The sequence below is a fragment of the Crinia signifera genome, chromosome 1 (genome assembly GCF_055691185.1).
Source record: "Crinia signifera chromosome 1, ASM5569118v1, whole genome shotgun sequence".
NCBI lineage: Eukaryota > Metazoa > Chordata > Amphibia > Anura > Myobatrachidae > Crinia > Crinia signifera.
The window spans coordinates 217654467-217679215 of record NC_139217.1 but is presented as its reverse complement, the minus strand read 5'-3'; the positions used below and the strand labels follow the sequence as shown (position 1 = coordinate 217679215).

The following is a 24749-nucleotide window of genomic DNA, read 5'->3' as shown; positions in this document are numbered from 1 at the left end:
CTGCAGCATTGGATAATATTGCAGTCAGGTGTATGTAATTCACTTGTATTTGGTATAAAATAGCAGACCCAGGGCGTCCGTACTCAGGCGGAAACTCTAACAGTGGTATTGAGCACTCTTTGGCGTCCGACTGTTTTGGGCCAAAAATGCACTGTGCGCTCGCCGAGTGAGGCGGTTGTCCCTCCGTGCAGTTTTAGTGCACACCCCCTTGTACGCACAGGTATAAGCCCAGATTTGCCCACTTTTCTGGCCTCTCCCCGAAAATGCCCACATCACGCCCACTGTGACCGCGCGCTTGCGGATAGGATTTTTTGCTCGGGAAAGTCCGTTCGTGTGCAGTGTGCTGTCACCGCACATGCGCATAGCGAATGGTACGCATGCGCAGTTGAAAAAAAACTCTGTCCTGTGCGAACGCGGTCCAACCGGACCAACCAGAATAACCCCCTCTGTGCCTGTCCTGAGTCCCGATTTTGACATCGCATCGCATGCAATATAGTGGCATACAATTCATGAGATGCGATTTTTCATTGTAAAGACTCAATTTTTAATTGTATAGTCACCCATGGGTGATTTCATACCCCCACTATCCAACTATGCATGGATTTGATTTTATATAGTGTGGCGAGCACAGCGAGCCACCGAGCCCGAAGCGTGGCGAGCGCAGCGAGCCCCAAGAGGGGACGCAGAATACATGTAAAGTAATCCGCGTCTCCTCGCGGGGCACGCTGCGCTCGCCACGCTTCGGGCTCGGTGGCTCGCCACACTATATAAAATCAACTCCATGCGTAGTTGGATAGTGGGGGTATGAAATCACCCTTGGTTGACTATACAATTAAAAATCGGGTCTTTACAATGATAAATCGCATCGCATCGCATGCCTTAAGTAGTGGCATGCAATGAAAAAATCGGGCGGCCAGATAATACATAAGTACCGTATATTTTGTAATGGCGGTAATGTATATGTCACCACCGCCACTGCCCTCCAATGGGTGTGGTATAGGGGTCCTACAGTCAGAATCCCGACAGTCATTAGCCCGACGTCGGTATCCCGACTGGCCGGACTCAGAATTCAAACCCCGCCCATTATGTAAATAGCCTTATAATGGAAGATTTTAAGCAAAGTCTTTTGCCTCCTGAAAATGTTTTGCTCTTTAGGAAAATAGCTCAGTGTGTACGGACTACTTTGGTGAAAGATAAATCTATAGGCCCATACACACCGGGCGACTTTGAACTGAAAGCCGCTCAAAACAGCAAGTTTGAGCAGCTTTCAGCTCAAAGCCGCCCAGTGTGTATGGAATTACCAGCAGATAAGCGGCTTTGCATAGCTCTGGGCTATGCAAAGCTGGGCGCCCCCCCCCCCCGCTGTTGGTGCCGGGCAGGGGGAAAAGCGGCTCAGTGTGTATGCACTGAGGGGCTTTCCCCCCAGCGATGATAGCGATTATCACTGTCCATACACGCTGGGCATAATCGCCCAGTGTGTATGGACCTTATGAGAGATTTTGGCAAAGTTTTTTTAAATGAAATCTACTAGTGTGTCTCTGATATAGCCGGTACAGTACCATTTTTTAATGGTCTGTACAGGCTAAAAACCAATGTACCGGTTTTGAGCCGCAGCGCAGCACTTGACAGACGGGAAGGACACAGACCTCAGTCACGTAGACAGACAGCCCCTCCAGGGCCATACAGAGTTCATCCACCGCCACTCTCTGGGTCATATTATTTCTATGTGACTCCCTGCCCCCAGCCTACTCCCCGATTGGCTGCTGCGTTGACGCTGCTGCGTCTGTGTCAATTGATACGGCTTCTCAGCATAATCATCTCCCCAGAGACCCACTGACACCCCGGCCGGTGACGGCATCACACGTCTGCGGGGTCTCTGGCTATGTACCCCCTTCAATTTCTTTCTCTCTTGCCAGCACCTGCACACTTCATGGCCGCCTGGTACACTTTGTGGTAGTATGTGCCCCTCCCTCAGTTGATCGCCTGGCATCAACCCTACAGAGGGACCTCCGCTTGGCGTTATTTTGGGGGCATGCCTTATCAGCCCCTGGCTCCCTTTCCACAATGAACTGGTGATCACTGGCTTCCCATACCCACTGCAAAACCCCAGGAAGGACTGCAGCTGGACGGTCTGCAATAAGCGGGACTGTCCCGCTCTAATTGGGACAGTTGGGAGGTATATGCAAAGGGTTGTCAGGAACCCTTCGATGTAATTGCAGCTGCACATTTGTGGTGTGCATGTGCATACATGCGCAGGAGGTGCTCTGTAGTAGGCACCGCACATTGTATAGGATAAGATCCATCCTGCACACTGTCATCTTAGGTGCTAACATTGCTTACAGATTGCATAGAATTGCGATTGATGATAAATGCAGCACTTCATCAGTTTAAAAAGATAGGCTGCTTTCCAAAAGACAAAAGTGCTATTTGCATATTTTCTGGACGCATGCACTGCAAGTGTACAAGTGGTGGTGCAGCAGCAGCAGTGTGCCATCCAGCCAGCACTGCAGCACAACACTGCAACGTACAGTACACGTGCCGTACAATAGCAGACAGCGATGGATCACCACTGCGCATGCTAGGTATGTGTGATCGTTACTATCGCGGCACATGAAAGGAAGAGCCTACACGCCGGTGGGTGCGCACGTGTCATCAGAGGAAGCGGTATAGCACGTGCGCGGCTGCAGAAGCTCGCACTAGTCCCGGGCTTGCCTTACAGGGGAGGAGCGGTGTGCCGTGCTCCAGCTTGTGCCAACCAACCCACAAAGGAGGATACAAACGAGCCTGTGCCACCCGACCCGCAAAGGAGGATACAAACTAGCTGGTAATACGCAAGTGGGGCGTCTTGTGTGTGTGTGGTTTTTTTTGGGGGGGGGGGGGGGGGCGGGCGCGGCGCGCGCGTTATAACACTATTTACATTCTCCGTCTCCTTTTTCCTGAACACAACTTATACCACCACCACTAGTTGGATGAAAGCTGGTCTGGTGTAAGGCTTGGATGACGCAGGGAAATGTGGAATATGACAGCTGATGCTGGCTGATCGGGGCATGGGCGGATTTTACCTGCTGCCCCGTTCAATGTATATCAAATGTATATATAATAGGGCTGGGCTGGCTGCTAGTCAGCCTGTAAGCCCGCCCTCGGTCACCTGTGTGTGAGATGATTGGCCTGCCCTGCACACATGGTCTGTGCAGGGCAGAGGAGCCAATCCGCGGACGCCGCCTTCTCCCCTTCCCGTCGGAGCCGGAGCGCCAGTAGAGACGCAGTCACTATCCTGGGAGCCGACACACCTGTGGTGAGTGAGCAGCGCAGCGCCGGCATTGAGGTCTGTCTGCGGAGAGGAGAGCTCTGCTGGCGTCACCTCGCCAGCGCCGCCCGCACTCTGCACGGGGGGACGGACGGGGACAGTGTGGGGCAGGTGCAATGGGGACAGTGTGAGGCAGGAGCAATGAGGACAGTGTGGGGCAGGAGTAATGGGGACAGTGTGGGGCAGGAGTAATGGGGACAGGACATGTGTGATGGGGGCACTAGAGTGCAATGGGGTTGGGTCGGCCTGTGAACTTTAAATGCCAGGACCTATTTTCCATCCCATTCTCGCCCTTTCTCTGCTCTCCTCTCTCTACGCTCTCTGAGAGCGTGCACACTGGCACCAGAACCCCCCCCCCACCCCCTCTCTCCTATCTTGGTGCCCACCCTGTAATTTTCTCCTGGATCTGCCCTTGGATAGGGGAAATGCCCACCTGGAAATAAGTTTGTATAAAAGGGGATGAAGTTACTAAAAAAAACAACCCCGGACCTGCCTATTGTGGGGTGCTGGCATCAGATGCCTGTGTAACTTTTTATTATACTACTTTAATGTCACAGATCAGTGGGTTCTGCCCATGTTTGTTTGAACTCCTATATAAAATGTATAATTTTGGTGGTATTGAAGCTGAAAGTAAAATGCTAAATTAATTAGACCTTGTGCTAGAAAAGTGGCTCAGCATATAAAACCTTTGAGTACATCCCCTGGCAATACCCTTGTCTGCTCCAATTTAGGGATGTACTAAAAGGATGATTGCAGAAAGGGATGATCGGGATGATTGAGTGCAGTTCACCTCCAATACACTAGATGTCACAATTTTTACTGATTTCAACCTTAACGAACTAAAAAAAAAAAGGTGTAAACATCAAATTATATGTCATTCAGACCATCTAAGTGTCTTTTGTCCTTATAATTTGCAGTAAAAAGTGCATTATCCCATTTTTATTGTATATTAAACTACACATACCTATATTTATTTTTAGTGGAATGATGCTATATCTTTTCTATTTACGTGGGATGATCAGGTTTTTATCGCAGATAATTAAACCTGGGACAGTTATCTATGTGTTTCCAGGGGGAGGATGGCTATATCTTTTCTATTTACGTGAGATGATCACATTTTCATCGCAGATAATTACACCTGGGACAGTTTTCTTTGCGTTTCCAGGGTGATGATGGCTATTTATTTTATATTTACGTGGGATGATCACGTTTTTATCGCAGATAATTATACCTGGGACCGTTTTATATGCGTTTCCATGGGGATTATAGCTATATCTTTTCTATTTACGTGGGATGATCACAATTTCATCGCAGATAATTACACCTGGGACAGTTTTCAGTGCGTTTCCAGGGGGATGATGGCTATATATTTTCTATTTACGTGGGATGATCACCTTTTTATCGCAGATAATTACACCTGGGACAGTTTTCTTTGCGTTTCCATGGGGATTATGGCTAAATCTTTTCTATTTACGTGGGATGATCACAATTTCATCGCAGATAATTACACCTGGGACAGTTATCTATGCGTTTCCAGGGGGATGATGGCTATATATTTTCTATTTACGTGGGATGATCAGCTTTTTATCGCTGATAATTATACCTGGGACAGTTTTCAATGCGTTTCCAGGGGGATGGTGGCTATATCTTTTCTATTTACGTGGGATGATCACGTTTTTATTGCAGATAATTACACCTGGGACCGTTTTCATTGCGTTTCCAGGGGGATGATGGCTATATCTTTTCTATTTACGTGGGATGATCAGCTTTTTATCGCAGATAATTATACCTGGGATGGTTGTGAATGTGTTTCCAGGGGGATGGTGGCTATATCTTTTCTATTTACGTGGGATGATCACCTTTTTATCGCAGATAATTACACCTGGGACAGTTATCTATGCATTTCCATGGGGATTATGGCTATATCTTTTCTATTTACGTGGGATGATCACGTTTTTATCGCAGATAATTACACCTGGGACAGTTTTCAATGCGTTTCCATGGGGATTATGGCTATATCTTTTCTATTTACGTGGGATGATCACAATTTCATCGCAGATAATTACACCTGGGACAGTTTTCTTTGCGTTTCCAGGGGGAGGATGGCTATATCTTTTCTATTTACGTGGGATGATCACGTTTTTATTGCAGATAATTACACCTGGGACAGTTTTCATTGCGTTTCCAGGGGGATAATGGCTATATCTTTTCTATTTACGTGGGATGATCAGCTTTTTATCGCAGATAATTACACCTGGGACAGTTTTCAATGCGTTTCCAGGGGGATGATGGCTATATCTTTTCTATTTACATGGGATGATCACAATTTCATCGCAGATAATTACACCTGGGACAGTTTTCTTTGCGTTTCCAGGGGGATGATGGCTATTTATTTTATATTTACGTGGGATGATCACGTCTTTATCGCAGATAATTATACCTGGGACTAACCCTTGAGTGGTGGGTTTTGCTGGGGCAGGACAAACCTATCAGGGCAGGTTTGTCCTGCCCCAGAAGTACCCACCACATAAAGTTGCAAGCCCCCCTCCCTCGCCTCCGCTCCGGCGATAGTACGCCAGCGCTTCCCTTTAGTGCTGCCGCTGTCCCCTCTGCCTAAGCCGCCTGTCACATTCAGCAGTGAAGTCGGCGGCAAGCTGGGGGATGTTCGCGGCGGCTCGGGAGGAGTCTGGTGCCTGAGCACTCCCGAGTCCCCTCGAGCCGCGCCGACCACACCCGAGCCTGCCGCCGGCGGGCGGCTGGCGGGTCTCCGGAGGTCCAGGGTATTGATTGACGGAGCGAAGGTGACGGGGGGACTGGAAGGGTGTGGGAGAGGCCTCTAGAGGTGCTGCACCAGTGTTGCACACCTGGACACCACTGGTGCACACCTATTCTGCATTAGTGATATGACCGGAAATATTCCGGGACAGCCCGCTGCGGCAGCGCAGCTGAGCCAGGAATATCTCCGAGAATACCACTCAAGGGGTTAAGGGCCTTGTTCTGGTTCACTCCTTTTGGCAAATTCCTTCTTAGATGGATAAAACCATGTGCACTGCAGGTGTAAATGTCCAGAGAGAATTAGATTTGGGTGAGTTATTTGGCTTCTGTGCAGGGCAAATACTGACTGCTTTATTTTTACACTGCAATATAGATCTCACTATGAAGTAAAACCCCACTCAAATCTAACTCTCTCTGCACATGTCACATCTACCCCACCTGCAGTGCACATGGTTTTGTCCAACTAAGAAGGAATTTGGCAGAAGGAGTGAATCAGAATAAGGCCCATAAAACGTGATCATCCCTTGTAAATAAAAAAAAAACATATAGCCATCATCTCCATAAAAGCACATAGAAAATGGTCCCAGGTATACATATCTGCGATAAAAACCTGATCATCCCACGTAAATAAAAATGTTATAGCCTTCACCTCCTTGGAAACGCATATAAAAAACAGTCCCAGGTATACATACTGGCAATAAAAACCTGATCATCCCACATGGCTATAACTTTTATATTTATCATCCCCCTGGAAACGGATTGAAAACTATCCCAGGTGTAATTATCTGCGATAAAAAGGTGATCATCCCACGTAAATAGAAAAGATATAGCCATCATCCCCCTGGAAACGCATTGAAAACTGTCCCAGGTATAATTATCTGCGATAAAAAGCTGATCATCCCACGTAAATAGAAAAGATATAGCCATCATCCCCCTGGAAACGCATTGAAAACTGTCCCAGGTATAATTATCAGTGATAAAAAGGTGATCATCCCACGTAAATAGAAAAGATATAGCCATCGTCCCCCTGGAAACGCAAAGAAAACTGTCCCAGGTGTAATTATCTGCGATAAAAAGGTGATCATCCCACGTAAATAGAAAAGATATAGCCACCATCCCCCTGGAAACGCATTGAAAACTATCCCAGGTATAATTATCTGCGATAAAAAGCTGATCATCCCACGTAAATAGAAAAGATATAGCCATCATCCCCCTGGAAACGCATTGAAAACTGTCCCAGGTGTAATTATCTGCGATAAAAAGGTGATCATCCCACGTAAATAGAAAAGATATAGCCATCCTCCCCCTGGAAACGCATTGAAAACTGTCCCAGGTGTAATTATCTGCGATAAAAACGTGATCATCCCACGTAAATAGAAAAGATATAGCCACCATCCCCCTGGAAACGCATTGAAAACTGTCCCAGGTATAATTATCTGCGATAAAAAGCTGATCATCCCACGTAAATAGAAAAGATATAGCCATCCTCCCCCTGGAAACGCAAAGAAAACTGTCCCAGGTGTAATTATCTGCGATAAAAAGGTGATCATCCTACGTAAATAGAAAAGATATAGCCACCATCCCCCTGGAAACGCATTGAAAACTGTCCCAGGTATAATTATCTGCGATAAAAAGCTGATCATCCCACGTAAATAGAAAAGATATAGCCATCATCCCCCTGGAAACGCATAGATAACTGTCCCAGGTATAATTATCTGCGATAAAAAGCTGATCATCCCACGTAAATAGAAAAGATATAGCCATCATCCCCCTGGAAACGCATAGATAACTGTCCCAGGTATAATTATCAGCGATAAAAAGGTGATCATCCCACGTAAATAGAAAAGATATAGCCATCCTCCCCCTGGAAACGCAAAGAAAACTGTCCCAGGTGTAATTATCTGCGATAAAAAGGTGATCATCCCACGTAAATAGAAAAGATATAGCCACCATCCCCCTGGAAACGCATTGAAAACTGTCCCAGGTGTAATTATCTGCGATAAAAAGGTGATCATCCCACGTAAATAGAAAAGATATAGCCATCCTCCCCCTGGAAACGCAAAGAAAACTGTCCCAGGTGTAATTATCTGCGATGAAATTGTGATCATCCCACGTAAATAGAAAATATATAGCCATAATCCCCATGGAAACGCATTGAAAACTGTCCCAGGTGTAATTATCTGCGATAAAAAGGTGATCATCCCACGTAAATAGAAAAGATATAGCCACCATCCCCCTGGAAACGCATTGAAAACTGTCCCAGGTATAATTATCTGCGATAAAAAGGTGATCATCCCACGTAAATAGAAAAGATATAGCCATCCTCCCCCTGGAAACGCAAAGAAAACTGTCCCAGGTGTAATTATCTGCGATGAAATTGTGATCATCCCACGTAAATAGAAAATATATAGCCATAATCCCCATGGAAACGCATTGAAAACTGTCCCAGGTGTAATTATCTGCGATAAAAAGGTGATCATCCCACGTAAATAGAAAAGATATAGCCACCATCCCCCTGGAAACGCATTGAAAACTGTCCCAGGTGTAATTATCTGCGATAAAAAGGTGATCATCCCACGTAAATAGAAAAGATATAGCCATCATCCCCCTGGAAACGCATTCAAAACTGTCCCAGGTGTAATTATCTGCGATGAAATTGTGATCATCACACGTAAATAGAAAAGATATAGCCATAATCCCCATGGAAACGCATTGAAAACTGTCCCAGGTGTAATTATCTGCGATAAAAAGGTGATCATCCCACGTAAATAGAAAAGATATAGCCATCCTCCCCCTGGAAACGCAAAGAAAACTGTCCCAGGTGTAATTATCTGCGATGAAATTGTGATCATCCCACGTAAATAGAAAAGATATAGCCATCATCCCCCTGGAAACGCATAGATAACTGTCCCAGGTATAATTATCAGCGATAAAAAGGTGATCATCCCACGTAAATAGAAAAGATATAGCCATCATCCCCCTGGAAACGCAAAGAAAACTGTCCCAGGTATAATTATCTGCGATAAAAAGGTGATCATCCCACGTAAATAGAAAAGATATAGCCATCATCCCCCTGGAAACGCATTGAAAACTGTCCCAGGTGTAATTATCTGCGATAAAAAGCTGATCATCCCACGTAAATAGAAAAGATATAGCCATCATCCCCCTGGAAACGCATAGATAACTGTCCCAGGTATAATTATCAGCGATAAAAAGGTGATCATCCCACGTAAATAGAAAAGATATAGCCATCATCCCCCTGGAAACGCAAAGAAAACTGTCCCAGGTATAATTATCTGCGATAAAAAGGTGATCATCCCACGTAAATAGAAAAGATATAGCCATCATCCCCCTGGAAACGCATTGAAAACTGTCCCAGGTGTAATTATCTGCGATAAAAAGGTGATCATCCCACGTAAATAGAAAAGATATAGCCATCATCCCCCTGGAAACGCATTGAAAACTGTCCCAGGTATAATTATCTGCGATAAAAAGGTGATCATCCCACGTAAATAGAAAAGATATAGCCATCCTCCCCCTGGAAACGCAAAGAAAACTGTCCCAGGTGTAATTATCTGCGATGAAATTGTGATCATCCCACGTAAATAGAAAATATATAGCCATAATCCCCATGGAAACGCATTGAAAACTGTCCCAGGTGTAATTATCTGCGATAAAAAGTTGATCATCCCACGTAAATAGAAAAGATATAGCCACCATCCCCCTGGAAACGCATTGAAAACTGTCCCAGGTGTAATTATCTGCGATAAAAAGGTGATCATCCCACGTAAATAGAAAAGATATAGCCATCATCCCCCTGGAAACGCATTCAAAACTGTCCCAGGTGTAATTATCTGCGATGAAATTGTGATCATCACACGTAAATAGAAAAGATATAGCCATAATCCCCATGGAAACGCATTGAAAACTGTCCCAGGTGTAATTATCTGCGATAAAAAGGTGATCATCCCACGTAAATAGAAAAGATATAGCCATCCTCCCCCTGGAAACGCAAAGAAAACTGTCCCAGGTGTAATTATCTGCGATGAAATTGTGATCATCCCACGTAAATAGAAAAGATATAGCCATCATCCCCCTGGAAACGCATAGATAACTGTCCCAGGTATAATTATCAGCGATAAAAAGGTGATCATCCCACGTAAATAGAAAAGATATAGCCATCATCCCCCTGGAAACGCAAAGAAAACTGTCCCAGGTATAATTATCTGCGATAAAAAGGTGATCATCCCACGTAAATAGAAAAGATATAGCCATCATCCCCCTGGAAACGCATTGAAAACTGTCCCAGGTGTAATTATCTGCGATAAAAAGCTGATCATCCCACGTAAATAGAAAAGATATAGCCATCATCCCCCTGGAAACGCATAGATAACTGTCCCAGGTATAATTATCAGCGATAAAAAGGTGATCATCCCACGTAAATAGAAAAGATATAGCCATCATCCCCCTGGAAACGCAAAGAAAACTGTCCCAGGTATAATTATCTGCGATAAAAAGGTGATCATCCCACGTAAATAGAAAAGATATAGCCATCATCCCCCTGGAAACGCATTGAAAACTGTCCCAGGTGTAATTATCTGCGATAAAAAGGTGATCATCCCACGTAAATAGAAAAGATATAGCCATCATCCCCCTGGAAACGCATTGAAAACTGTCCCAGGTGTAATTATCTGCGATAAAAACGTGATCATCCCATGTAAATAGAAAAGATGCTACATAAATCCTGTAACTTTTTTTAACTATAAATATAATTGAAAAGCTTAATGTGATTTCTGTATTTACTATATTCTGTTAAAGTAAAAAAAAAAAAATAGTGACATCTAGAGGTGTGAACTGGAACTGCAGGCAATCATCCTGATCATCCCTTTTTGTGATCATCCTTTTAGTATATCCCTCCAATTTACCTGGCATCATCATGACCCATATTGTGTCCGCTAGCATATTACAGGCACATTGCCGGCTACCACATAGATAATTATTGCATATGCCATATGCACTGACATGCAATAATTATTGCAAAGGACAGCTCTTGTGTTAAGAGCTGCCCTTTGCGTTGCAGTGGCCATGTGCAGCAGGTCCACAGCAGCTCCCCTTCTCTCCCTTACACGGTGCTGATGCTGCTGTTAGAGATGGCTAGTGAATCACTGTCTCGACTCAGTGATAGGGAAGGCCATCGACCATCGATGATTTTAAATAATCAATGGTTCATTGCCGATGTTGAATACTTTTGCCATCGATGGGGGAGAACCAGTTGGTTTCCCTCCATCGATGGAACAGCAAAACGATGGTTTGCTTTTTTTTTTTTCAAAGTGCCGGGACACGGAGCCTAGCTCCGCCCGACACCTGTGAAGCCCAGCCCTGTGTTTTGATTGACCCACAGGCCAATCAATCAAACAAACACAATGGATGACCATCGATATGTAAAAATATCAATGGTCATCCATTGCATAGTTTAGCACTATCGATGGCCAGCTGCAGAATTACCATCGATGGCAATGGCAACGATGGCCATCCCTACTCAGTGACTGGAATCATTAAGCTGAATGCATGATTCGAGTCACTCACTGTTGCAAGAGTCGAGACAGCAGCAGCATTATAGCATAGCAGGCTCAGCCCCTCCTCCCTGAGTCGTTAGGCTCAGCAGGAGGAAGGAGAGTGCAGTAACAGTGGAGTCCAAGTCAAGCCTGTGCTGTGAACTGTGCACTGTCTCTCTCTGCCTGCAATTCCCTATGAGTCATGGGCCCAGCCACTGTCTTACTTCCTGTCTGCCAGCACACTGAGGGACAGAGACTCTGCAACTCACTAAGGGGCGCATTTATCATTACAGAGCGATGACGGCGCGGTGACATCGCATTGCGGTATCGTGCAATACCGCCGGGATTTATCAAATGAAAGGGTGCAGGGACAGGGCTCTGAAAGGAGCCTGTCCCTGCGAAGCCCTGACCCGGAAGCCGGGGAGTCTGCGCATGCGCGGTTATGCGCTGACCCCCTCTGCGACCGAGCTGATTGCACTGCCGCTCGGGCAGTGCGATGTGTAGCCATAGGCTACAATGGGCTATCGCCATATCAGAATGGCGATAGCCCAGGGGTGCGAAGCTGTGCTGCCTGATGTTGATACATCGGGCAGCTTCGCATCCCCCATAGAAACCTAGGGGGGATCGCAGCAGGGATCGGAGATTCCTGCGGTCCCCCTTTAATACATTTGGGGGATACTTAATATTTGCGGTTAAGATTTAGCAAATATTACTTTATAAATGTGGACCTTAATGTGCCGTGAGCCCCTTGCACTGTCTCTCTGTGCCTGTAATTCCCTATGATTCATGAGCCCAGCACTGTGCTGTGAGCCCTGCACTGTCTCTTTGTGCCTGCAATTCCAAATGAGTCGTGACTCGTGAGCTGATACACTGACTCAACACACTGCACTGAGCTGAGCCTTGCGTCTCAACTCATTTCTATGAATCACTTTGCCCATGACTAGCTTCTGTGGGGTGGGCTCTCCTCCTTCTCCCTGTATCTGGAAGAGGATGTACAGTACAGGGAGGAGGAGGTCACTGGCCGGGCAGCACAGCACTGCGGGGGTTCTTGCGGGGTCGAGCTGTCGCGTTATGAAGCTCATAGTCAGCGAAAACCCAGCATATCAAAATGCTGTAAAACCTCCGATAACAGTTTTTTTTCTGCATTTTTGCGTTAGAGCATCCCACCCAATATGTGTGCAGGATGGCAATGCAGCTATATCAGTCGGCACAATTGATCCCCCCCCCCCCTGTAGGTCTTAATGGTGTAGTGATGTTTCTCAATCTCAGTTGTACTTCCTATCCATAGTAATGGTAAACTCTTGTTCAAGAGAGCATTGACAACAGACTTTGGAGCAGGTGTATTAAGCCTGGTAAAGATATAAAGTGGAAGGTGGTAACCCACAAGCCAATCAACTCCTAACTGACTTTATTTCAACTTGATCTCTTAACCAGACTTATTTTAAATAAATCATATATATATATATATATATATATATATAAACGCAGATTTTCTTCCAGTACCCAGCCGGGTGCAGGGCCGGCTTCAGAAATCTCGGGGCCCTGTACAATGATATTTCTGGGGCCCCCCACCTAATCCCAAATCCACACAACGCTCTTCTGCATGAGCCTCATTTAACCTTTTGCTGCTCCAGATCCTGCTTTCAGGTGCGCACTTCTCTCGTTCTCAGTCCTGCTGGCCCGGCTCCTGGCTGTTGCCTCCTGCTGGCTCTTGCTGCTGCTGGACTGTCACTTTCACAAAAGAATGCTGAGCACTACGAGCAGGCAGGGCAGGTGCAGAACCGACGACCCGCGCTTGCGCAGTAAAAGTACAAGAGCCAGAGACTGAGGCCACAGCACCAGTGGCGGGTACGGCTGTGCGCCTGCGTCCCCAGGCCATGCGCACACACAGAGTAGATGGCTCTGTGTGCCAAGTGGCAGGGCTCACACACAGTAGACTGCAGTGGCACACAGTGAGTCAGTCAGACTCAGCCAACAACAGATGGTGCACAGTAGATGGCAGGGCCGCAAGGGTCACTGACAGGCCAGCTAGTACAGGCAGTGACCGTGCAGGGGTATGGAAACTCTGGGGCCCGTCACACTTGTCCCCCTTGACCCCCCCCTGTCGCCTGCCCTGGCCGGGTGTTCTGTCAGAAAGAAGAGGCTGCACTCGTCGGACTTTAGATTCAGTGTTTTATATTTGTATAGATAAAAAATACATTACACCAGGTTAAGACGACGTTTCAAGACCCATAGTGGTCTTTTCATCAGGTCTCTGTGCAAATGGTACAGTGCAAAGTGTACCCCACCCTCAGCTCAGGGCATCAATCATGAAACCCCTGGAAACAAGCATGTAGATAAGCAGCACAGCATAATATGTAATATGCATTACAGTGTGTGGCATAATGTGTAATGGGCATCATGGTGTGAGGCGTAATGTGTGATGGGCATCACAGTGTGATGCGCAACGTGTAATGGACATCACGGCATGAGGCACAACTAGTAATTGGCATTTCGGTGTGTGGCCTAATGGGCATTACAGTGTTTGGTATAATGTGTATTGGGCATAACGGCATGTGGTATACTATGTAATGGGTGTGTGATGTGTAATGGACATTACGGCGTGAATTTTTGGCGCGCAGCTTCGGCGCGCACTGTCCCGAACGTCCCTGTTTTGTAGAAATTTGTCAGGCCCTGCCATGTGTAATGGACATAATGGTGTGTGGCATTATGTGTAGTGGCCATTATATTGGTATCATGTGGAATGGGCATTACGATACTTGTGTACTAGCACGGTGCCCACGATATTTGGTCGCACAACATATAATCGCATCGCATGGCATACACCTGATGCACTGCAATAAAAAATTGTATAAGCCCCCTATACGATGTTTAATTGTATAAGCAACCTAATGGGGGCTTACAATGTTAAATTCACCCCCACGCCACCCCCACTATGAACGTGAACCCGAAGTGTGGCGAGCGCAGCGAGCCCGCGAGGGGCGGCGGTACGTGTCCTACGAACTTTTCATACCCCCACTATCCACGTCGGCGTGGAGTTAATTTTATATAGTGTGGCGAGTGCAGCGAGGGGACGCGTATTACTTTACATGTATTCCGCATACCCTCGCTGCGCTCGCCACGCTTCAGGCTCGCTGCGCTCGCCACACTATATAAAATCAACTCCGACGTGGCTAGTGGGGGTATGAAAAGGTTGTAGGACGCGTACCGCCGCCCCTCGTGGGCTCGCTGCGCTCGCCACGCTTCGGGTTCACCTTCATAGTGGGGGTGCATTTAACATTGTAAGCCCCCATAGTGGGGGTGCATTTAAAATTGTATAACATCGCATCGCATACCATCGCATGCCTTATGGTCTGCGATGCGATGGGCACCGTGCTAGTACACAAGTACCGGCATTACTGTGTGATGGGTATTATGGTGTGTGTCATTATGTTTTTTTTTTGTTTTAATCTGGCCGCACACAATCGAGTCAATAATAAGCTTTTGTGAAGAGGCTTTTTTTTTTTATCCTAACTGGGATGCTAGATTAAAGTTAGTATTAAAATGTGCCTTCCTGACGGAAAAATGTGCCCTCACAATTGAAAAATGTGCCCTTCCCGTGGTCCGCACCCTGCCCTAAAAAATTTCTATAGTGAACACTAAAATATATATATATATATATATATATAGAGATGCTGAACGGCTGGCACTCTCAGGATTTTATCAATCATATGAAATTCATTCAAAGAAGATACCGACACAAGGGTATGGTGTCAACGTTTCGGGCCGTGTGCCCTTTATCAAGACATATAGGTGAATGAAAAGGTACTTACATTTATAGTGAAACAAGCAAACAGCAACTCGTGTGCAACCGTCACCTGTTCAAACGGCTGTCGGGGAACTGATGACGTTGGGGTGTCAGCAGGGTGAAGCCGTGTGGGGGCGGGTGCCGATCCGTGTAACGGGTAACCATGGTGACCCAATAACAAAGGGAGAGACAAGTGAGTGGTGGAATGTTCAATGGTGCGCACGTAATGCAGTCTAAATAAACTGCGTCAAACTTAATTGTAGAAGGGGCATTGAACAGATGACGTTTACATAGCTGGTTGTACAGTAAGGCAAATAAAGAAAAAGCGGATGAAGTACATGACTGAACAATCTGACGTAAAAAATACAGGCAAAGAGAGTCCAGCGCGTATGACCAAAGTCAGCAGACCGTAAACCAACGTCTATGCATGGTGCTATATCCGTGTCAAACAGAGCGCTAAGTCGACCAGCTGTGTCACTCTTTGGCTGTGAGTGGTTTCACAGCCTGTCGACAGCTCGTATGGGAGACCTGAGTATGCGAGTCCGGCGTGTCAGTCCAATTTCAGTGAGCAATAACCATACAACTGTTTAACTCAGCGGCGTTGCGTCTGTGTCAAACAGGGTCCCATGTTGACAGGATGTTTCTCCTTTTGACTCACGGAAGATGAATAGTCAGTAGATGGCTGTAAATTCATAGGAAACAGGACATAGGTTGTAATTCGTTTAAGCCGTGAGGCTTGACAGTTCCAAGTTTATGTATCCAGCGTGCCTCTAGTCTGAGGAGCAACCTGCCTCTGTCACCTCCTCGGGCGTTAGGTGGAACACAATCAATCATTTTGTAGCGAAGGCTGGGTATAGTGTGTTTATGTTCTTTCCAATGCCTTGCCACATCTTCCGTGAGTCAAAAGGAGAAACATCCTGTCAACATGGGACCCTGTTTGACACAGACGCAACGCCGCTGAGTTAAACAGTTGTATGGTTATTGCTCACTGAAATTGGACTGACACGCCGGACTCGCATACTCAGGTCTCCCATACGAGCTGTCGACAGGCTGTGAAACCACTCACAGCCAAAGAGTGACACAGCTGGTCGACTTAGCGCTCTGTTTGACACGGATATAGCACCATGCATAGACGTTGGTTTACGGTCTGCTGACTTTGGTCATACGCGCTGGACTCTCTTTGCCTGTATTTTTTACGTCAGATTGTTCAGTCATGTACTTCATCCGCTTTTTCTTTATTTGCCTTACTGTACAACCAGCTATGTAAACGTCATCTGTTCAATGCCCCTTCTACAATTAAGTTTGACGCAGTTTATTTAGACTGCATTACGTGCGCACCATTGAACATTCCACCACTCACTTGTCTCTCCCTTTGTTATTGGGTCACCATGGTTACCCGTTACACGGATCGGCACCCGCCCCCACACGGCTTCACCCTGCTGACACCCCAACGTCATCAGTTCCCCGACAGCCGTTTGAACAGGTGACGGTTGCACACGAGTTGCTGTTTGCTTGTTTCACTATAAATGTAAGTACCTTTTCATTCACCTATATGTCTTGATAAAGGGCACACGGCCCGAAACGTTGACACCATACCCTTGTGTCGGTATCTTCTTTGAATGAATTTCATATGATTGATAAAATCCTGAGAGTGCCAGCCGTTCAGCATCTCTACATTACCCTGCTCACACAGGGTCAGCAAGGCACCCAGGTCGCTGATTTATATAGCGAGTGCCAGGAATTCTCCTACTCTGCATTTTCCTCTGTGACCAGCGTCCCTGGACACCGAGAAACACCGAGGCACCGCTTCCTTCGTCTACCCCAAGACAGCACACGTTGTTCGTCCACCTCACCACCGATCACCTTCACCACTACACACCGCACTGAGATTGGACATGACCAGCGACAATAGCATCCCTGGATTTAAAGATATTCAACTACAAATTGGTGAAGCCCTAGTCTTGACAGACTCTGATGCAGACACCATTCTGTTCAAAGAAAGATTCACAGATAAGGATGATCTACCTCCAACTGAACATCTGGTCAATCTACTTACCCGCCTGAAAAAACGTGAAATTGACTTTTTCCTACATGGTGTAACTCTGTCGGATTATTTTAGGGAGAAAAAAATCCCAAAAGGATTCCGGATTAAAAATGTTCCTACGATTGGCAGGCATAACCCTGACTTCTGTAAAAGATGGACCTCAGTACTGAACAAATGTTCATATGATTTAATTCTTTTAGTAATTGAGGAGTCCAAACGGGAACTTAACAACACTAAAGAAAAAATTGCCGAATTTGAGAACACCTACCTACCCACTATTAAAGCTGACAAAAGCCAAGATTGGCTGTCGCAGCTAAGTACACAGATCACCAAATACAGACAAGAGTTGACTCAGTTCAAAAAAACCAAACTAGAGACTGTAAATAAAGACTATTCAGAATTCAAGGTCTACAGCTGGGTATACGGCAGAGGACAGACGCATGAGCGATCCACTCGTCCCAGACGCAGATACAAACCTAAATTTGATACCGATAATTCCAGCGACAAATCCTCCAGTGATACAGACCGTTCAAAAAACTACGGAGGTGCAAGGGCCAAGAAACCTCCACTTGGGGTCAGCACAAGAGCCAGAGGAGGCCCATTAGAAGAGGGTTTACCCGTCGGGGCGGCCAAAACTTCAGGAACTTCCAAAAAGAAAGCAGGGAAGAGATGATAGTGTTCAACCTGTCAAATCGGATCCTGACTCCCTCTGAATTGACTGTTCTTAACAAAGGACTCTCATTTGTCCCCACCCGCAACCCGGACCCCTTTGATGATCAGATTGATCTTTATCGCTTTGGACGTAAACTGAGGTTAAAAGAATACTTTGGTTGTGAAATCACTACCCCTAAACTGAACCCTACACTGCAGAAGAAAAGTAACTTTGACCCAGTGTCCTACAATCCTGCCATCAAGAGTTTTACAAACTGCATGCAGCAACAAATACAAATCCTGCAAGCTGCACCGGCTGAAAAACAGAAAAATCTGACTATGGCTGAAAATCAAGCCTTACAGAATCTGAGTAAATACACGGACATAGTTATCCGCAGCGCGGACAAGGGGGGTGGCATTGTGGTCCAAAACACCACGGATTACAAAAATGAAATATACCGCCAACTGTCAGATGGACAGACTTACCGCGAATTACCAAAGGACCCTACACCCACTTTCAAGCGACAATTTGACACATTTCTTACAGAGGCTGTCAGTAACAACTTGATCCCAGACTCTATTAAAACCGCCTTGACAGTAGACTTCCCCAAAGTCCTGCTGATCTATACCCTACCCAAACTGCACAAGAATGCTACGAACCCCCCCGGACGCCCGATTATAGCCGCAAGAGACTCCCTTTATTACACCTCGTCACAATTCTTGGACATGTTTTTGCAGCCTATAGTGCAAAAACAGAGTACCTACCTCAAAGATACTAATTCTTTATTATTGTGTTTGCAAGAAATTTCACCTTTACCTGCACGCAGTTTACTCTGCACCATTGACGTGGTATCGCTATATACTAGCATACCCCACCAGAGAGGGATCAGCGCAGTACAGCGGGCTGTTGAGGGGAGCGGTCTGTACAAAGGCCCAGATAGCAGCTTCTTCATGGAACTTCTTGATATGACTTTATCAAACAACTACTTTATGTTTGACAATAAATTCTTCATCCAACAATCGGGGGTCGCGATGGGATCCTGTGTGGCCCCGAGTGTTGCCAACGTGTTCATGCACGACATAGAAAGAGACCTATTCTTCACGGATCCCAATATCTCATCAAAAATCACCACCTTTGTCCGCTATATAGACGATATTTTCGTTATTTATAATGACACTCAAGAGTCTTTTGCAGAACTTATGGCAAAAATTAATACCAGTGATCCTGACATCAAATTTACCAGCAACTCCAGCTACGAAGAGATCAACTTCTTGGATGTGTTGATTCAACAAACTAATGACTTTCGCCTAACCACCAAAGTCTATCACAAACCTACTGATAGAAATACACTGCTGTCTGCCAACAGCTTTCATCAACCAGCCTCCAAATGGGCTTTACCATATTCGCAATTTCTGCGGGCGAGACGCATCTGTACGTCCACTGAGGATACCATTAAAGAAATTGCGCTCATGACGCACAAATTTCAGAACAGAGGCTACCCTAAACAACTGCTGTCTAAAACAAAAGACAAAGTAATGACTCTGGACAGAGAAACATTATTGAAGCCCAAAGAAAAACAGTCCACAAAAGATTGCATGGTGTGGACGCAGTGCTTCAGCACCTACAGCAAACAATTGATCTCAGAAGCCAAAAAAATCTGGCCCATTATCACTATGGACACTAATCTCCCAGCTCTACGAAACAACAGAATAATGCCAGCCTTCAAAAGAAGCAAAAACATAAAAGACATTATTGTACATAACGATGTTTCTACTGTGAAAGACAATAGTGTACAAACCTTCCTAGTACGCAAAAACGGGAACTACAGATGTTTAAAATGTGTAACTTGTAGCGCATTGGAGATTGGAGATACCTTTCAACACCCCAGAACTGGAGTCAAATTACAAATACGGTACCCACTGACCTGCAGTAGCCAGTACGTGGTCTACTATATAAAATGCCCCTGTGGACTATTGTATGTCGGTAAAACGATTAGACAGTTTAAAGAGCGCATTGCGCTCCACAAATCTAACATCAAAGCGGCACTCAGTAGCAAAGGTTCGGATCAGCCTGTGGCAAGGCATTGGAAAGAACATAAACACACTATACCCAGCCTTCGCTACAAAATGATTGATTGTGTTCCACCTAACGCCCGAGGAGGTGACAGAGGCAGGTTGCTCCTCAGACTAGAGGCACGCTGGATACATAAACTTGGAACTGTCAAGCCTCACGGCTTAAACGAATTACAACCTATGTCCTGTTTCCTATGAATTTACAGCCATCTACTGACTATTCATCTTCCGTGAGTCAAAAGGAGAAACATCCTGTCAACATGGGACCCTGTTTGACACAGACGCAACGCCGCTGAGTTAAACAGTTGTATGGTTATTGCTCACTGAAATTGGACTGACACGCCGGACTCGCATACTCAGGTCTCCCATACGAGCTGTCGACAGGCTGTGAAACCACTCACAGCCAAAGAGTGACACAGCTGGTCGACTTAGCGCTCTGTTTGACACGGATATAGCACCATGCATAGACGTTGGTTTACGGTCTGCTGACTTTGGTCATACGCGCTGGACTCTCTTTGCCTGTATTTTTTACGTCAGATTGTTCAGTCATGTACTTCATCCGCTTTTTCTTTATTTGCCTTACTGTACAACCAGCTATGTAAACGTCATCTGTTCAATGCCCCTTCTACAATTAAGTTTGACGCAGTTTATTTAGACTGCATTACGTGCGCACCATTGAACATTCCACCACTCACTTGTCTCTCCCTTTGTTATTGGGTCACCATGGTTACCCGTTACACGGATCGGCACCCGCCCCCACACGGCTTCACCCTGCTGACACCCCAACGTCATCAGTTCCCCGACAGCCGTTTGAACAGGTGACGGTTGCACACGAGTTGCTGTTTGCTTGTTTCACTATAAATGTAAGTACCTTTTCATTCACCTATATGTCTTGATAAAGGGCACACGGCCCGAAACGTTGACACCATACCCTTGTGTCGGTATCTTCTTTGAATGAATTTCATATGATTGATAAAATCCTGAGAGTGCCAGCCGTTCAGCATCTCTACATTACCCTGCTCACACAGGGTCAGCAAGGCACCCAGGTCGCTGATTTATATAGCGAGTGCCAGGAATTCTCCTACTCTATATATATATATATATATATATATATCTATATATCTCTCACGGCACTCCAGTAAAATGGTGAAAAACTTCAATTTATTTGTGCAACAGTTTCGGAGCTTCACGCTCCTTCGTCAGGCTAACAGCAAAAACAGTTAAAAAATGTGACAAGGTGCCTACCTTATAGTGCAGTGTATGAAGGGCCACCCATTAGACTAGGATCCTGTTCGGCGCTGGGATGGAAGAGGCCGGAAACCGCGCTCAGCACGGAGACACACTTCCGGTACCCAGACTGCTCCCTGCTCCATGTACTGACACCGCGTCCCGTTGCCATGCAAACGGGGGCGTGTTTGACAACATTGCCTGGGTTACCATTGACCAGAACCATACGGCCGTACGTATGTTTTATTCACTTAGTAACCACATCACCCCTTTCATTTCTATTTTCTTCCAGCCCCCGGCCGTATGGTCCTGGTCAATGGTAACCCAGGCAACGTTGTCAAACATGCCCCCATTTGCATGGCAACGGGACGCGGTGTCAGTACCTGGCCCAACACCAGGGTAAATGGATTGGATGGGCGAAAATCACTGAGGGGTAGATTTATTAAGCTCGGTGAAGTGATAAAGTGTCTGTTTTTTATCACCAGCCAATCAGCTCACACCTGTCATTTTTCAAACCAAGCTTGTAACTTCACAGGTAGGAGCTGATTGGCCTGTGATAAAAACCAGACACTTTATCACTTCACAGAGCTTAATAAATCTGCCCATCAGTGTGTACACACTGAGTGATTTTCAGCCCAGCAATTTTCCCCATCATCGCTCTGCATACATGCTGGGCAAAAACGCAGCTTTTGAGATGACAGCAGCTGAAATGGTAAAAGTGAGTTGCTTTGATCCTAAAATCTCCCAGTGTGTAGTATTGACCTTCTAAAAATCCACACTAGGGGCCAAATGTAATAGGGTGAGAGTTTCAGAAAGTGAGAGATTTTGGGAGAGTTTTCCCATGTTTTTTAAAGCAGCAATTGGCAAAATCAATCTGGTTTTGCAGTGTAATTGATTGCTGCTTTAAAAAACATGGGAAAACTCTCCCAAAATCACTCACTTTTTGAAACCCTCACCCTATTACATTTGGCCCCAGGTTCCTGTTTTTTTTTTTAATTCAATAGTTTTTATTGACATTTTGCATTAGTTTGTGTACGAAGAAAAACAAAAAGAAAACAAGCAATGGTACAATAAATAATTAAAACACGGTAGTCAACATTCCTGCCAAAACAATTTATGCTGCATTGAGTTACTGGTATGGACAAAATGAATAGGAATATGCTTGTCTGGTATATGCGATTCCTGTTGGTTTTATAGACTTATCTTGTGACAAAGAAAAAAAGGTGTTTAAGCAGCGCTATCAGTGAGAAACAGCCAATGATAAATGAATGAACAGTTTATTACACAATAAAACATTAAAAAATCATATAAAATTGTAATACATGATATGTAGGGGCAAATGGTCCAAGGTGTTGGGGGGACCAAAGTGATATGACCTGCACTGATCCACTAAAGATTGTCCTGATGGAATGCAGTCCTGATTGGTGTTATTTTCGGGTGTCGCTGGAGGGATCGGTCCTGAGAGATGTTGCTGTTACAGGACCAATCTTAAACCTCAACCAGTTTGCGATGAATGTCCCAATAACGGTCTGTAGCATCCAAATGACGGGGTGTGGGTGGAACCTCCAATTGTTTCAGATGGTGATCAGAGAAATGAGCTGAAGGTGGTCCAAATCTGCAGCCAAGGTCCAAACGGGGGCACCAACGCGTTTCGCCGGATCTAAATGCCAGCTTTATCAAGGTCTTTGATAAAGCTGCCATTTAGATCCGGCGAAACGCGTTGGTTTCCATCGGGACAATCTTCAGTGGATCAGTGCAGGTCATATCACTTTGGTCCCCCCAACACCTTGGTCCTTTCACATTTGCCCCTACATATCATGTATTACAATTTTATATGATTTTTTAAAATGTTTTATTGTGTAATAAACTGTTAATTCATTTATCATTGGCTGTTTCTCACTGATAGCGCTGCTTAAACACCTTTTTTTCTTGCATACCCCAAGGGACTGACCATTCCCTTACTCAAGCAGCTGCTAAAGGTAACAACTCTGGTATTAGCACTCATTTTTCTTCAACGTGGGGGTGCATTTAACATTGTATAAGCATCCATTAGGGTGCTTATACAATGTTTCATCGCATCGCATTGTATGGCATTGTATGCCATATACAATGTCATACAATTTTAAAATTGTATGACATTGTACAATAACGCTCAATATCGCATCGCATACCATTGCATGCCTTATGGTATGCGATGCGATGGGTGCCGCCAAAATACATAAGTACCATTCCTTCTTCTAAATATGGTTGCGGGACATAAAGGTATTAGGACAGTGATGGCTATTCTTGACACTCCAGCTGTTGTTGAACTACACATCCCAGCATGCCCTGCATCAGTTTTAGCATGGTAAAATAGTGAAACTGTATCAAGGCATGCTGGGATGTGTAGTTCAACAACAGCTTATTAGCAAAGTTAGCCATCACTGCATTAGGAGAATCAGAAGTGCCAGCATCCAGCCATGCTGTCCTCTTTAGTGCAGCAGGGAAAATAATGGAATAAAAAATGATTAAATATTATTTTAAAAAGATAAAAGAATGACAGCTGTGACCCCCAGAGCCCAATAGTAAGCAGAGGATGGCTGGAACTGAAGGCCTGATTCTGGTTCACTGGCAAAAGCAAATTCTAATGGACAAAACCATGTGCACTGCAGGGGGGCTGATGTAACATGTGCAGAGAGAGTTAAGGCCCATACACACTTGGCGACTTTGAGCTGAAAGCTGCTTAAAACAGCAAGTTTGAGCGGCTTTCAGCTCAAAGCCGACCAGTGTGTATGCCCCGGCGGTGAGTGCTGCTGCATCATCGCCGGGAAAGGCGCTCATCTGCTCATCTGCAAGTATTACCAGCAGATGAGCGGCTTTGAGAACAGCTTTGCATAGCACTGCGCTATGCAAAGCCGTCCATACTCTCCTGTGTCTGGCCTGCATGGGGACTCCGGCTCTCTGACTGATGATATGATTTGCACCCCAGTAATCGAATGTACCACTAAATGCTAACTTTGTGAAGACATCAGTTGGACAGCTGTCTAATTATGTTCTTAATTTCTGATCGCTATTGCAGCCACATCATGTTATATGATTCAATGCTTTGATACCGTTCAATTTGATTTATTCCATGGTATATCTCATAATCATCTAAGAGAACTAGCTGTTCACCCAATTCGATCCTCGGTTACCCCTGAAGAAAGGCAAAGGGTTATTTCAGGCACCTCTATACCCTTTTTCTTCTCATATATGTGTGTCTGTCTGTCTATTTATATATAGATATAAGAAACAAAGGATGCTGGACGGCACTCGCATTCACAACTAAAGCAGTCAGTCAAATAAGTTGTG

General features: G+C 45.4%; 1 protein-coding gene across 1 annotated transcript in view; it reads left to right on the top strand.

Annotated features, from left to right (window-relative positions):
* The first annotated feature begins 3183 nt into the window (after window positions 1–3183).
* Window positions 3184–24749, top strand: part of LOC146064789 (uncharacterized) — a 382419-nt gene continuing 360853 nt past the window's right edge. The window contains exon 1 of the mRNA XM_083178664.1: window positions 3184–3295. The gene's annotated coding sequence lies outside the window, so the exon portion shown is untranslated. The remainder of the gene's footprint in view (window positions 3296–24749) is intronic.